Raw genomic sequence first — 16,473 nt, 5'->3', positions numbered from 1 at the left:
CTCCTTAGGATATTTCATATGAATGTTTCCATACAACATGATCTCTGTGTCTGGCTACTTTCAGTTAGCACACACTCTTCAGGACTCATCCATGTTGTAGCAAGTATCAAACTTTGTTCATTTATAAAGATGACTAATATTCCATTGTTTGGATATACTGTATTTATGTTTTCATCAATTAATATACATTGGTGTTGTCTCTACTTTTTTTGACTACTGTACGAATAACACAACATATTCATGTCCAATGTAGGCATACATTTTCAATTCTCTTGGATATATTGGTTGGGTATGTCATATCCAAAATGCTTGAGAAGTGTTTCAGATTTCAAAGCTTTTGGATTTTGAAATATCTATGTAGACTTCATGGTTGAGCATGAAAATCTAAAATACTAAATTCTACAAAATCTGAGACATTTTGAGTGCCAATGTAATGCTCAAAAAGTTTCAGATATCGGGGAATTTTTTATTTTAGGTTTTCAGATTATGAATGTTTAATTTATTAACCTAGAAGTGAAATTGCTGGATCATATTACAAAATCCTGCTTAACATTTTTAGAAATTGGCAAATTGGTTTCCACAGACCTCTATCATTTTACATTTCCATCTGCAGCATATGAAGATTCCAATTTATCCACATCCTTGCCAGCACTTTTTATTAATTAATCTGATTTTTTGAATGTAGACATTGTATTGGGTGTTTAGTGGTATCTCATTGTGATTTTATTTTTAATTTCCCTGATGACTAATAATGTTGGGCACTTTTACATAGGCCTTTTTTTGGCCATTTTTCTATATTCTGTGGAGAAATGTCAAATTCAATGACAATTTTTAAATTGTGTTTTTGTTGTTGTTGTTTAGTTGCAAAGGTTCTTCATATACTATAGAGACAATTCTCTTCCTTAACAGCTATACTATGGAAAATATTTCCTCCTTTCACAGACTTGTCATTTAAATTGCTTGCTTTACCTTTGTAATTATAGTAATAAGATATAATGTTGTGGACCATAATTATTATAATAAAAACATAATTGGGTAGACAATAATTTTACTTGAATGGGTAGAAATAAGTATGGTAAAGAAATATTAAAGTAATTATTTTATGTTTGTGGGATGAAGAGTTGCTAAACATTTTTGTATTTTTATAACTTTTCAATTTATTCTTAAAAATAATTTTAGGGATGTACATTTATAAGACAATACAAAAAGAAGTCACAAAATTTTATATTTTTATGTTGTCTTACTTATCCTATTTTTTCTTTTGTTGCTTGTGCTTTTCATGTCACAGCAAAGAAACAATGGTAACATAAGATCACCAGAGTTTACAGTTATGTTTCCATTTAATAGTTTTAGCTTTTATATTTATTTCTATGATGCATTTTGAGTTGTTTTTGTGTGAGTTGTGACGAAGTTTCATTGTCAATGTGTATCCAGTTTTTTAAAGACTTTTTTTTTTTTTTTTGGAAAGAATGGTCTTTCCCTTGTGAATTATCTAGCTCCTTTGTCAAAATTAGTTGACTAAAAGTTTAAGGTCCACATTTGGATGCTCAATCTATTTCATATATGTACACCAATACCACAATATTTTGATTACTGTGGCTTTGGTGTATGTTTTAATATAAAGAATTATGAGTATTCTCTACTTTTCCAGTTTGTTGTGAATATTATGGGATGCTTGAATTGCTGAATGTTTTGGATTTATTTGTCAATGTCAGCAAACATTCAGCTGGGATATTTATTGGAATTGTCTTGAATCAATAGATCAATTTTGGCAGTACCAGTGCCTGCATTAGTTTCTTTGGATTGCCATACAAAGTACCAGAACCTGAGTGTCCCAAGCAACAGAAATTAATTTTCTCACTGTCATTGAGTTTAGAAGTGTGAGATTTAGGTTTTGGAAGGATTGAATCCTTCTCCGGGCTGTGAGGGAAGATGTGTTCCAGTCCTCCTTCCTAGCTTCTGATTTTCTGGCAGTCTCTGAAATTCATTGTAGGTGGTTGCCCTGTATCTTCACACTGTCTTCCTTCTTTTTCTTCATATAGCATTCTTTTTATAAGGATGTCAGGTAAACTGGATTAGGGGCTTATTCTTCATCAGTGTGACCTCATTTTAAGTTAATGATTGCTGCAATAACCCTTTTTTCAAAATAAGATCATATTTTGAGTTACTGGTGGTTAGGGCTTTAATAGGAATATTTAATGGATACAATTCAAGTCATAACAACAACTTAGCAATATTTATTCTTTTGATTACTGTACATGCAATAATATTTTTCACTTTCTTAAGTCTTTTATTAATTTCATTATAGATGATTTATAGTATTCAGTGTGAAGCTTTACACTTCTTTTGTTAAATTTGTAATTTTTCTATTGATGCTACCCAAATGGAAGTGCTTTCTTAATTTCCTTTTAAGATTTCTCATTGCTCCTATACAGAAATACAATGGGGTTTTGATAACTTAGTGTCTTGCTACGTAACTGAACTTATTAGTTCTAATATTTTTATGTGCATTATTCATAAATTTCTATATGTAAAATCATGTCACCTATAAATGGAGATACGGGCTACTTCTTTCTTTCCAACATGGATTTCTCTAATTTCTATTTACTAATTGCCCAGGGTAGAAATTCCAACACAATGTTAAATAGGAGTGGTAAGAATGGACATCCTTGTCTTGGTCATGACCATAGTAATATGGTAGCTTTGAGTTTCTCCTCTTAGTTTGATTGGTATTTTTATTGGGAAAGAGAGTCAAGTTTGTTCCAAATGCTTTTTTTTCTACATTTAATAGATAATCATTTACATTGAAAACAGTTTTAGTCACGGGATGTATTAAAATGATTAACTTTTTATATGAACAAATCTTGCATTCTGGGCTCAATTCCACTTGGTCATGATATAAAGTCCTTTTACTTTATCCAGATTAGGTTTGTGAGTATTTTGTTGAGTATTTTTGCAACTCTATTCATAAGGAATATTTTGGGAGGCCTTTACTGAACACTTGCACAGTGGCTCTTCAATACTGGTATTTTTAAAGAGCCCTTCACTTTTTTTAAAGTCTTAATTTAATGAACTAATCTGATTTATGTCCATATATCACAAATTTGAACTATGCTAATTCTTTACTAAGCAAGAACTAACTTTCTTATTGAACCTGATAGACTTGTAGCATTTTAGTTTAATTTATAACTATTAGTATTTAGTTTTCTTTTCCATTCCTGAGCAGGTCAAATCTTTTCCTCTTGCTTCTTTTCTCTTCTCCTCTTATTTTATCTGTATTTTGGACTTTCTTTTTTCTGCAAGTCTCAGAAAACTTAAGAATACATTCTTCTGGATTAGGGCCAAGTTATTTTTTTTTCTGGAAAAACCTACCAATATTATGATACTCATCATAAAATATTACTAAACTTGATCCTGCATGTTCTAATCATAATTTTATTTTATACTGATGTGTTCAGGGGTTTGCTTTTTCTGGGAAAATAAACTGTAGAGGAATTATTTAATGTTTTTCTCTCTTTTTTTTACCACCCTGGGTGATTTCTCAAATCAATCCAGTGTGTTCAGAAAGAAAATAAGCCCTGTCTAGTATGTTTGAAACAATGTCCTTGGAGTTACGAAGAATCTCTCTTCCATAATCTGTATTCTGTGTGAAGATACTCTCTACTCATTCTAAAATATGTTAAATCCCTAGAAGTCCCTCTGATTTCTAAGAAGCATAGCATTTTCTCAGTTAAAAATAAGTATGTTAATACATGTTTTTTGTTATTTTATGCTCATCTTATTTACCTGTGAATTGAACCCAAAGCTAGAACAGGAAAGCTTGAGTGAGAACTCTGAAAGCAAAATATGCTCTGGACAAGCAGAGAATAGGAAGGAGATGAATGTGCTGGTTTATTATGTACTTGGGGAAGGATAATGGAGGAGAGGGGTGGTGCTAGGGATTTGCTTCCTCCAAGAGTGTTATGCATATCTTGGATGTTTGTACCCATTGCAGTTGTGAGAAACAGCTCTGTCTGTCTTAATGAAGCTCTCTACTCCAGGGGCTTAAGGTTTCCTGGGGTTCTTTGAGAATATTTGCGGTAGATAAATGGATAAGTAAAAGCCACAGATAAATATCTCACAGGATAATAATGTACTCTTACAAAGTGGAACAATGGAGATGCTCCCTTTTCAGAAAAGGGATTAAAATAAAGAATCTTGTCAGTGGAAAATAGAAGGTAAAAGAGAATTGCCAACAACAGCAGTAATGCATAGCGAGGAGAAGAATAATGGAAAGCTTCAGTCTCTTGTTATGTTTTTTGGTGGGGATTTGCCAGCAGAACCTCTTTGTTTAATGTTACTGTGTTACTGGTGGAGGGAGTCCTGATGGAACATGGGGAGAGCATCAGGGGAATGCCTGTTACATAGGTATTTACCTTCATGGTTTTATACTTTCCCTGGCTTGATTTACTTTTCCAGTTACTATTCTTATTGTATGGATTTCTTTCTCCCACTCTTTTCTAATTCTGTAAATGCTGTTGTTAGGTCAACAATGAAATCATTGTTCAATCTAGTTCACACTTTCCATCTTACTAATCATATTTAATCTCTTTTCCACATTTAGCACAGTGGACTCCTCTCTTTTTGAAATTCATTGGTTCCTTGGCTTCCAAACCTCTTCTAATTCTTCTTCTCTTCCATCATTACTGGCAATTCCATCATTGCATGTCAGGCTTTTTTTGGCTTTTCTTTTTCTCTATCTCTTAACAATAGACTATTGAATGATTTCACCTCTGAACCTCTTCTAACTGGGAGTTCACCTGGCCAATATAAAGGTGATCAACCCCAAATTGTAGCTCCTACACATCCTCTCTGAGCTTCATACTCATATTTCAAACACCCATTTTGATAATTCCTACTTGTTGGTAAATAATCTCTTACATCATAATGTCATTACGGTATGCCCTCCATTTCCCATTGGTTCCTCATCTGTGGACTAAACTAATAGAAAATTAAAAATATTAAGAAAAAAATGTGCATCTATGTTGAACATACACAAATCTTTGTTGTGTCATTATTGCTTAAACAATACAGTTTAAAAACTCTTTAGATAGCATTTGCATTTTATTACGTCTTGTAAGTAATGTAGAGATGATTTTGTATACAGGAGAATGTACTTAAGTTATATGCCAATTCTATGCCAATTCTATATGAGAGACTTGGTGTGTGTTTGTGTGTATGTGTGTATATATGATGACCTGGAACCAATCTTCATGGGTCCTAAGCGATGACTGTATGTCTACATTCCCAAATCAGTTTTTCTTCCTGTATTTATTGCTTTGTTTTATGGTACTACTTTCCAACAAACTGGAATGGACCTCACTCTCAGAAGCCTGTGTAGCCTACTAGCTGCTACTCATTTCCCATAAGCAGTCAGTCTCCAGGCCCTGTTCAGTCTAACTTCCATCTCTAATTCCCATTCTTTATTCTCTTGCACTGAAGAGACAAATTTAAAGACAAATACCATGGTAAATGTTTTTTATTTTTATTTTTATGAAGCACAGGGAATAAGAATGAGGAAGAAGAGAGGACCAATGACAAAACCATCTTATTGACTGGACTCTAAGTATGACAGCTAGTTGCTGAAAAACACTTCCCCAAAAAGTCTTTTATTTTTATCACTTTTTATTAGTTCTTTTTAATTATAAATGACAATAGAATATCTTATGACATCATTGTAAAAGCATGAAATACAATTTGTTCTAATTGAGTCTCCAGCATTTCCCCTTCCCTCTCTTCTTCCCACAGATGTCTTACAACCTTTATTTAAGGACTGGGAAGAGACAGGTTCAGGAAATGTGAGCACTATTTATCAACCCAATTTGTTTTCGTTTTTAGTCAAAGATTTTTCTAGGACTTTCACAAATTCCCACTTACTGGTTATATATTTGTTTTTACAAAGTGGGACCACAAAGATCAACAGGAATGCCTCAACACCAGAAGCCCAAGACATATGACCAGTAAAAGAAATGGAAGTGCTTTAGATTGTGAATGCCTGACTCATGCAGAGAAAACTGAGCCTCAGAGGATCTGAGATGTTTTATAAGTGGTGTCTAATATACTTCCTAACTTCTTTCCCATTAATTTATCCTCTCTATTTTCTGCAATGTCATCAGCCTGATCTTTTGAATTGCTAATCCTACCAACATAGTCCTAAATCCTTTGGTTACTCTACATAACTCGTGATAAATCTGCAGATTCTTCATACCAAATACAAGGGATTCATAATCCAATTCTTACTCATCTTCTCAGCATTCGCAATACTACTGTACATTTCCCTAAAAAATGACCATGGGCAAGGACCAGCATTTTACATCTGTTTATCAACTTGTGATTTCTTCTGCTTAGAAATCTCTCAAATTCAGCATTTAAAGTGGCTCAAATATAACTTTTTTTTTGTGATATGTTCTCTAACATCCTACAAAACTGTCATTTTTTTCCTGAATTTTTTAAACCACTGGTTCATACTGTAATACAGCATGCAAGAAAATGGCTCAAGAATTGGTTTACACATATAGGATAGATACTGCATTCTATTTCTTTTGCTATTATCTGAGACTAACAAGAAATCTAAAAGGTATGAAAATTGTACTTAATATGGTAGATTATCTGAATGAGTAAAACTTAGATAAACCTCTACCATAAATAATTTTATCTTATATTTCAATCTGTAGCAATCACCTTTCTCTGTTACTTTATACACACTTTTGTGTATCTTTTATGAAGTTATTTTTCCTACATCCATTTATATTTCAATTTTTAATTATTCAGCTGAATTATGATTTCTTTAAAAAACAGGATCATTTCTCTTCTTTATACTTTTCATTCCATTGTGCATAGAAAATAAGCTCAGTAGTCAGTATCAAATTCATTCAGCAAATGAATAAACTAAATGAAGAATATTTCACTTTCATTGAAAGTTTTGAATTGCTGCTTCATTTAAAAAATAATTTTCTTCAAGGGTTTGAGGACAATTTAAGAATGACTTCTCTTCTTATTCTTTCTTTGCTCAGGCTGTTTTACTGTTAGTTTATGAAATTGCTGTAAAATATTATCAGTAGTTTCTTCTGCATTCTGTAAGGGGTCTAGACATTAATACATTTTAGCACTGCATTAAGATCCTCACATGAATACAGGACTCTTAAGGATCATGAAATAATTGGTAATAATGGCTATTATAGAATTTTGGGACTGAGCTATTGTTTAGGAATTATTCTGTGTAGTTTCTGCATGTATAGGAATGATAATCTCTCATTATTTTTGATGTAATGAAAAGAATATTGTGTTCCCTGTTAGAATCTCTCTGCATATAATTTTCATTCTGCTTTCTTCAATATATTTTGAAAATATCTATTACATATCCTTACAAAAACGATATATCATATATGTGATATGAGATAGAGAAGCAGTGCTAATTTGAGGATTTGAATAGTTCTATTCATATAGTGAAGTCACTGACTATAAATCCATGTCCCTTTTTTCTATCTGTACAACAATTGCCTCATTATTTAGAAAGTTCTCAAGTTACAGAAATATGATACCTGAAGTAAAGTGCATGAGCTCTCAGATTAACAAATAAAACTGTCTTTAGTAGTATTTTTTAAATCACGTGTACAAAACAGGGAGAATAATTTTTAAAAAGGATAATGTTAAAAAGGAAAATTTTGTACTGTCTCGTTTGCTCCTGTGCTATCTATAGTATAGCAAATTATAACTCATTCCTTTTCTTTCTTTTTTCTTCTTTTCCCCTGTCTTTTCTGAGGATAATATTGATTTAGGACAGCTTGGAGAGAAGGTATAAAAGGTTATCAGAAAAAAAAATCACTCTTTTTTAAACCCTGAATTTATTTTAATGTGTTTGTTTCTTTATTGAGTATTCTTATTACTAGTGTCTTATTAATTAATCATTAATTTTTTGAATGATCTCTGTAAGCAAAAGGAATAGCCCCTATTTATATTCCCTAAATGTCTTACTGCAAGAACTGTCTTACTATAAGAACTTTGGTTTGGGAGTCTGGAAGTCTATGTCAATATTTTAATCAAAAAGTAAGTAGCAGATACTTGGACTGAAAAAAGTTAATATGAGGTGTTTTATAACATATGGTTTCTGGCTGCTGTTGAAAAGGTATGCACACTTATTTCCATCTCTATAGCTACTCAACTTTAAGAGGAATAGTACAAATTTCTCTAGTCACATAAAAAATACCTCCTAAATGACCCATATGTGTAATCAACCTTATTGATGAGAAAACTATATATTGGAATTTTAAAAATATTTATTATTCATATTGAATTTCAAAACTAAAAATAAAAATACAACAATTACTTTATGTAAATGGTTTAATAAACATAAAGCAGATATAAGTATCCTGATAAAAGTATGTCTAATTCTTTTGCTGAAGTACATTGAATGAAAACCATTTAAAATATGTCATTAAGAAGGTATTGGATTTACTTCAACTATATTTATTTAAAATTGCTTAGTCATTTACTTTTGAGGTAAAAATGTGGATTTTAGGGGAAAAAGTCAAATTATGTTATTACTAAGAATTACATTTGTGAGAACTTCATTATCTGAAGTTAATATATAACAGGTACAACAACAACTTAACTTCATTTACATTTCTCATCTTAAACTTGTTGCTTAGGAATAATTCCAAATAAAGTCTCACAAACTAGATGAAGATTCAATAGAATGATTAGGCCTAAATATGAACAAGTAGAAAGGTCCATAGTTTTTCTTGTATTAACTGCAATTCGATCATAACTTGACAAAGACGTGGCAGAAAAAATAGAAATACTGCTAATCTTCATGCATTACTTCATGGAGAACAGTTTTATATTTACAGAAAACATTTTTTTCTCTGAGTCATGGTCATTTCTAATTTTAGTGTTTAGTCTTTATTTGAGAATCAATGAACCATTTATAAGCCTCATAGATCTTTGCTTAGTCACAATCATAAATGTGGCTCCAGAGTGATACAATGGTCATTATCATTGCACTGTAACATAGTCTAACTAGAGAAAATACAATTATAACTGTAGACATAACTTGATTATTTTCTACCTATATTATATCCCTTTATTCTTCTTTATTATATTAATTTCAGAGTACTCCATTAAAAAATTACACTGAATGCCTTTGTAGAAATACTTGTCAGCATCTCTTATTACCATTATCTACTAAGAAATCTCAAATACATTAATTTTAAAACTGCTGTCTCTTTTGAAAGGATGTTTTATCTGGCCACATATTGTCATATGGTCTAACATAAAGTCTACAGTAAATATTTTGTAATTTTTCTTTTAAAGCTTTATCTACCTCAGTATTCCATCTCAGAGAAAAGCAATATTTTCTAAGCAGTTACTCAAGTAAATTTTTTTTCTTTTAACTTATTAATTATCTTATCTTTTGCTTCAAACATATGTTCCATATTTATCCACTTATTTCCACCTCAACCAGTACTACTTGAGTTTGAGTTACTCCCATTTCTCTCCTGGATAACTCCAATATCACCTTTTCCTAATTACTCTTACTCTGTGTTTCTTACCCCCTTCCTCCTGCCAAGGAATTCAGAGGGATACTTTAAAGCTGAATTTAGACTATGTGGCTTTTCTGTTAAAAATCTCCAAATGACTCATTACTGGACTTGTAGTTAGGCTTCAACTCCTTAAATTCATTGTTTTTCTACGTGACTTCTCTTTGTTGAATTTGGCTACACTGAGCTTCTAACTGTTGTTTAAGTACAACAAACTGGCTTAAATTTGACCTATATATCCTATTTGAAGAAACTTCTATGGGTACCCATAGTTGAATTGATTCTCATTAAAGTTCTATATTATCTGAGATGGAAAAACAAATTCAATGATCTGACATATACACAGTTGTATTATGGTCATTACAGCAGTCCTGCCTTACCTGGGTTTTTGCTTTCTGTTATTTCAGTTATCTGCAGTCACCGTGATCTGAAAATTTAAATGGAAGATTCCAGAAATAAAAAAATCACAAGTTTTAAATAACTTTAATCACAGCATATTGTTATAATTGTCCCATTTTATTATTATTGTTAATCTTTTACTAACACTATAGTATTAAACTTTAAAAATTAAATTTCATCACAAGTACTTAGGTATAGAAACAACATCATACTCTATAGACTCCAAAGAGAACACACTCTGTGCTCTCTGCAGCTTCAGGTGTCTGTCTGCTGGGGCTCTTGGAATGTATGCTCTGTGGGCACCTTATGTTTTTATATTCTCTTTTATGTGTGGCAATTATTAAGCCATTCTCTCTCAGCTTCAAGTCCACCTTTTCATACTCAGTTTCTGATGCTGGGGCTAACACAACATCCCTATGTTGCCTCCTCTGCTGTCTAGTCTCTGTTAGGCCCTCTGTGGGAGGTGACGCAGGAGTTTCCTGTTAGTGCCAGTGTCTCCTATGCAGCACTTCTTCACTCAGCAGCAGCAGTTTGCTACAACAGAAGCAGCGAATTCCAGGTCACAGTTTTCTAACAGTTCTAGAAGAGCTTCATTAGAGACATGCTTCTTGGAGTTCTGAATCCCACCTCTGTAGGCCCCTCTCCTGAGTTCCCCAGGCTCCAACACTGTCCAAGCCATGTGCCTTTCTCAGAAATTTGAATTGTGTTTCTACTGGCTCCTTTTCCAAGATTCTAAACTTTAATACTCTTAACCTTCCTTTGTTTTTCCAGCCCTGGGTTAGCATCTGCTTCCTGCAGTTATTACTTCATGATACTTCAGAATGGCCTTTTCCTTTCCAGTTTGTTAATGCCAGGTTAACAATTATTCACATTAAATTCTTTCTGTTAACATAACTTCTGTGGCTCCTATCTCCAGACTGGATTCTAACAGAGTAGGACTGAATCATTGCCTAATTAAAATGTCTAAGGAGAGGACAGGGTTGTATTTCAACTTCTAAAGGAGCTCTTAGAGTTATGGGAGGAAAAACTTAAGTGGTTTCCTAATGTCGGTCCCAAAGGCACAAATTTCAACTCTTTGGTAAATTTTTTTTTCTTTATAATGATCTCATTCTTGCCAGACATTCATATAATCTTGAATTGTCTGGTCAGGATTTTCATTGCAGAAAAGGCTGAGCAATAAGTGGTACTCATTATGAAAAGGGTACAGCCAAGAAGGAAGCATGATGAAGAAATTATAGGGATTAGAAAAGGGATCAGTGGCGGGGGCTGTTTATGAACTTATAAAAAGTACATTCAATTTTGATTACACTGTTCTTCTAAAACAGTAAAATAGTTATTCTTGCACTATTTATGTGGTGTGCTTATTGACATATATAAGGAATTATCTAACTAAAAATATTTTGAGAAATATGAATTGCTAATTTGGATATATATGCATTTTAAAAATAATTTAGAATGTGTAAGGAAGGGTATGGGTATTCAACTTTTGGTGTCTGTTTTCATCATTCTATCCTTAAAACCAAGAATTATAGTCAAATACTTTATTTAGCATTTCTTCCTACTAATATAAAGTATTTGAGTATTTTTATACATATATATATATATTGATATGTTATAAAGTATTTATATATATATTGATCTGTTATCATAACATGAATTTGAAATGCTATTTGAAATGCTACTATCTGAAAGTCAGAACCTTTGCTCCATTTAGTTATTCAATTACCCTTAGATAATATCCTTTACATCACAGAAAAAATGTGTTTTTTCATGGTTATGATGCTTCTAACACCAAGTACTGAGTGACACTTACAAATATACATATAAGTTTTGAGAAAATAAATGACGTGATGTATGAATATTTGGATCTAGAATTTAAAAAAAAACAGAAATAATAAATTTGAAGTGCTTTGTAAGTAATTAGCATGTAATACATCCTTAAAACATTAAATTGGTTTCTAATATTTTTAACATTTGTTTTGATTTGAAGATATATTAATAGGACACTGTGGTGATTTTTATTCTTCTGTCAAGGATAGGCTGGAAGGCCAATAATATAGTGACATCAAATGACCTGAAGCTAAAATGTCAGTTGTGGAAAATACTATTTCCTTGGTTCTCTAATTTTTTAGAAAAAGTCTTTTATTTTTCTCTTAGAAAATAAATGAAGAACTATAGACTGCTAAAAGCTTGTGTGACATCCTAAGAGTTTGGGGGACTAAACATTTAGAAGTTGCATTTGGACATAATTTTATCCTTCCTGCTTCTGAAAATTGGTAGTGGTATCTGCAGAGGGTGTCAGCTGTGGCTCTACCAACTGGTGCCAAGAGAAGGCTAATGTGGAAGTATATAGAAATTTTTCATTTTGGAAACAAATTCTACATTTTTTTCCAGATTTTGTGCCAGAAAAAATTATGAATGCAATCCTTATCTACAGCACACCAAATATAGGACAAATTCCTCCTAAGCATAGCAGAAAACATTATTTATTGAACAAGTGATAATCCTGGGCCTTCCCCCAAATCAACCTTTACAGCATGAGGAACATACTTGGGTGAGACCCAACCCTTCCTAAATAAGAGGCATTGACAATAAAGCACGACGTCTGCCATTCTCGGCCCCTGAACGCCAGGTGAATCTGAAAATCCTGCTATTGCGGTCCTCCTGTTTGCATTACCCTCCGCCTCCATTCTGAACAGGCACAATGGCAGAGAGCCTCCGTTATTGCAGTTGTCTTGGCACGAGCATTCAGATATTCTGTTCTCTGGCTGCTCACTCTGTCTATTGGCAGACAGAGGATGAACAGGCTGCAGAATCAACCCCATTAGTGTCAACCTAATCCCCCATAATGGGATCTGTACTGGCCAAGACTAGGCACCGGTCCCTATCTCCATCCTTATGTGCAGTGCATCTTAGCCTGGAACAACGTCGAGCAGTTAGTAGATGGGATGATATCATTGTGTTTGCCGCCACCTTTTGAAGAAAACCAGAACATATGCCATGGGAGTTTGATGGTGCACATTAGAAGATTGGGGAAAAAAGGTATTTTGTAGTGAAAGGAGGTTATTGAGTTATATTTACCTACATATTTCTAGCCATGCCTTTTATAGAACAATAAATACTGTTGGAGCTGTTGGTCTCATGGAACAGTACCAAGATTCAAGGGAAAATGAAAGCATTTTGAGCAGGATTTTGTAAGTATTATATGTCTGAAAGGGTGGATGGGTGGAGGGAGAGAGAGAGAGAGAGAGAGAGAGAGAGAGAGAGAGAAGAGAGAAGAGAGAAGAGGGAAGATAGGATGATGAACACATCATAAATATAACATTTTTTTACCAGGGAGGGACAGGGGAACAGGTAGAAGGACAGGGAGAGGCAGAGATTTGTCAATGTTTGTTGGGGGGTAGAGTCTTTGAGATTGACAGCAGACGGTACATAGCATTCCTGATTACTAAAAGTTCTTGAGAATCTTTTGTTAGGTGAGAAATGAATCCGTTAGAAGATTAAGTTCTTGATGAATTTGATCTTGATGAATTTCTGTGGATCCTTCCTGAAGAGTTAAAATTGCCTGTAAGAGCTCACTCACTTTTGTCCCCCTTTTCTGCCTTTCTGTCTCAGAATATTTTGAAAATAAGAATACAGAGGAACATGGAAAAAGCTGTTTGGGGCAGTAACAACAAACAAAGTCTAAGCATCAGCAGAAAAACAATAAGTCACTTGCACTCCCAAAACAAAGTGAGCTCGGAACAACGGAGAAAGAAACATCAGAAGCTGAGCAGCCTGCCTCTGGGCTCTTCAGTGATGACAACCTGGCTTCTAACAGTCCTAAGGCCTTGGAATATCCAAGTTCTGTTTTTGGAGTTAGGATCCTTACTTCATATACTCCAGTAAACCCTGGGACTCTTATGGTTCAGCTGCTCTTATGGAAGCACCTGTAGGCCTCAAAATAGCAACAACCCAGGCAGCAAACCCTGTGGTGCTCACAGTTTGTGTTTCCATATAACTCCTTGTTAGGACACCCACTTAACACACGTTCTCAGATTTTATGGGCAGCTGCAGCATTGGTTTCTTATTTCTTTCCATGTGAGGTTTTTTTCCCCCCTTTAAGAATTTTAAGTTTTCAAGAGCTGAGTCATCTTTGCCCAAGTTTTCAGGATTATGTGGGGCTCCTCTGGAGGTTTTGCATAATAATTTTTTTTTAATTGGAAGATACAGGGAATAGTGAATAGATCAAAATTACCGTACTGAAAAGTAATTGAGATCCTCATTTGGAGACCTCTGAGCTCAGAAGGAACAGCCAGAGAATATACTTTAAACGGTCTTCGTTTACTTCCCACCCCATAAAACTGGGGAGAATCGGAAAATTTTTGACTTTATTGAGAAATGTGCTCAGTTTGGACCCTTAGCAAGGGTCTAAAAACTCCCATTTACTAGCTTCTGCCCTCTGAGTTCAGGATCTTTTACATCAACTATGGTGCCACCCAATTTAGTCATTGGTTGAACAAGTGAAGGTCAATGGGTATGAAGGAAGACATAATTTCTAAAACAGCTGCCTCTAAAGATATGCAGGTATGAAAGATCTGAGCACAATATAAGGGAATAGAGTAGAGAATTTTATTTCTAACCTCAGAAGTCATCCTTCTTACAAAAATGTCCTGCTGTACCTTTTGAATCTAGTTTTGTGATGAGAATTCCACCAAAGAGTTTCAAATTTATGAGACAAGGCAGATTACATCTTCTTCTACCTCCTAAGAAATTGCAACTTGATCATAAATTGTGGTGAAATGAGTGAGCAGTAATATACACCTTAGCAAGGAACCTCAAAATATCTAAACTCAGAACTTTAATATTTTTAGTTGTAGATGGACACAATACCTTTATTTTGTTTATTTATTTTTTATGTGGTGCTGAGGATCAAACCCAGTGCCTCACATGTGTGAGATATGCATTCTACCACCGAGCTACAACACTAATACAGCACTTACTCTTGATTATTTCTTAAGGCCCCTTCGTCCTGTTCTTCCCTATGATCGACTTTGATACCTTCTGTGTTTGCACTCAGCACTAGAAATATAGCATGGATATCTTTTGGGTCATCTCCTGACAGATTCTCAGGAGGCAAAGTTTATTTTAGCAGAGCAGAATCATTGTTGTGCTGAGAGAAAGCAACTGACTTACATATAACCTCTGCCCTTCTCTTGGGCATTTTCAGGACTTTCTATGACATTATAAGTATAGAGTTGTTGTCCTAAGGATAATCTAATCCGAAATAGTTTTTGTAATATTCTTTAGCTATCTTCTGCCTCTCTTGTATTGAAAAAGAATTAAAGGAGTTTAGGCCATGGATAATTCTGGCTTATTGCATATATATTAACATAATGATAGCTCATTCCTTATTTAGTCTAACAGTGTATTAGAGACTCCTGTTGTTGACTGAACCAATACTTTATTTTGTAAGCAGCCTAAATAGCTTATATTATTACAATGCATACATATAACATGTCATCCATTCATACGATGGACATTTGGGTTGTTTCCACTTGTGGCTGTTATGAACATTTTTGCACAACTCTTTTCATCTACATATGTCTTCACTGTCTTGGGTAAATGCATGAGAGGTAGAATTATTGGGATCTAGAGTAGGTGTTGAAATAATTAGTTTTCTGAAGACATTCTTTTAACAGATTCAACAGATAATTATTTGAAATGTAAATCTGGTTCTCCAAGAAGGCATGAAGAATACCAGAGAGGCTAAATATGTCAGTAAATACCAAGAACATTAAAAGAAATAATATGTGTATGTGCATATATCTTTAAAGCACAAATTATTTAAAGTAAAACTAATGATATAAAATTGAGTTTATATAAAAACAAGAACACAAAGGTGGCAGGACAGTAATTGCATATATACTATTATAAAGTTCTTACACTGCAGCAGAATATTTTTGGAAGGGAGGCTATGATAAATTAAAAATGCATATTATAATCTCTAGAGCAACAACTAACACATAACACAAAAAGGCATATAAAAAAATCAAAGAAATAAAAAGGAGTACTAAAAATACTAAATTATTCTCCCCAAAAAGGAAAGAAGAACAGAGGAACAAGAGCAAATAGGGTAAAAAGAAACCAAACAACCAAGATGGGGGATTTAAACTCAAACATATCAATAATTACACTCAATGTAAAAGTTTAACTATTCCAATTAAAAGGCAGAGATTTTTATACAGGTCAGACTGGACAAAAAGGTAAGACCCACACATATGCTTTTCCCAAGAAATACATTTAATCATGAAAACAAAGACAGAAAACAGAAGGACAGAAAAACACCATGCAAGCACTAAGCTATAAAGGCTTATGAAGCTACATTAATAGCAAAGATGACTCAAAGAGTATTACTAAGGATAAATACTTTATAATGACAAAAATTCAACTAATCAAGAGGACAAGACAATCTTCACCATGCATGTGCCTAATAACAAAGCTCCTAAACAACTGA

This window comes from Marmota marmota, unplaced genomic scaffold (assembly GCF_001458135.2).
Source record: "Marmota marmota marmota unplaced genomic scaffold, marMar, whole genome shotgun sequence".
Lineage (NCBI taxonomy): Eukaryota > Metazoa > Chordata > Mammalia > Rodentia > Sciuridae > Marmota > Marmota marmota.
This window is presented reverse-complemented; position numbering follows the sequence as displayed.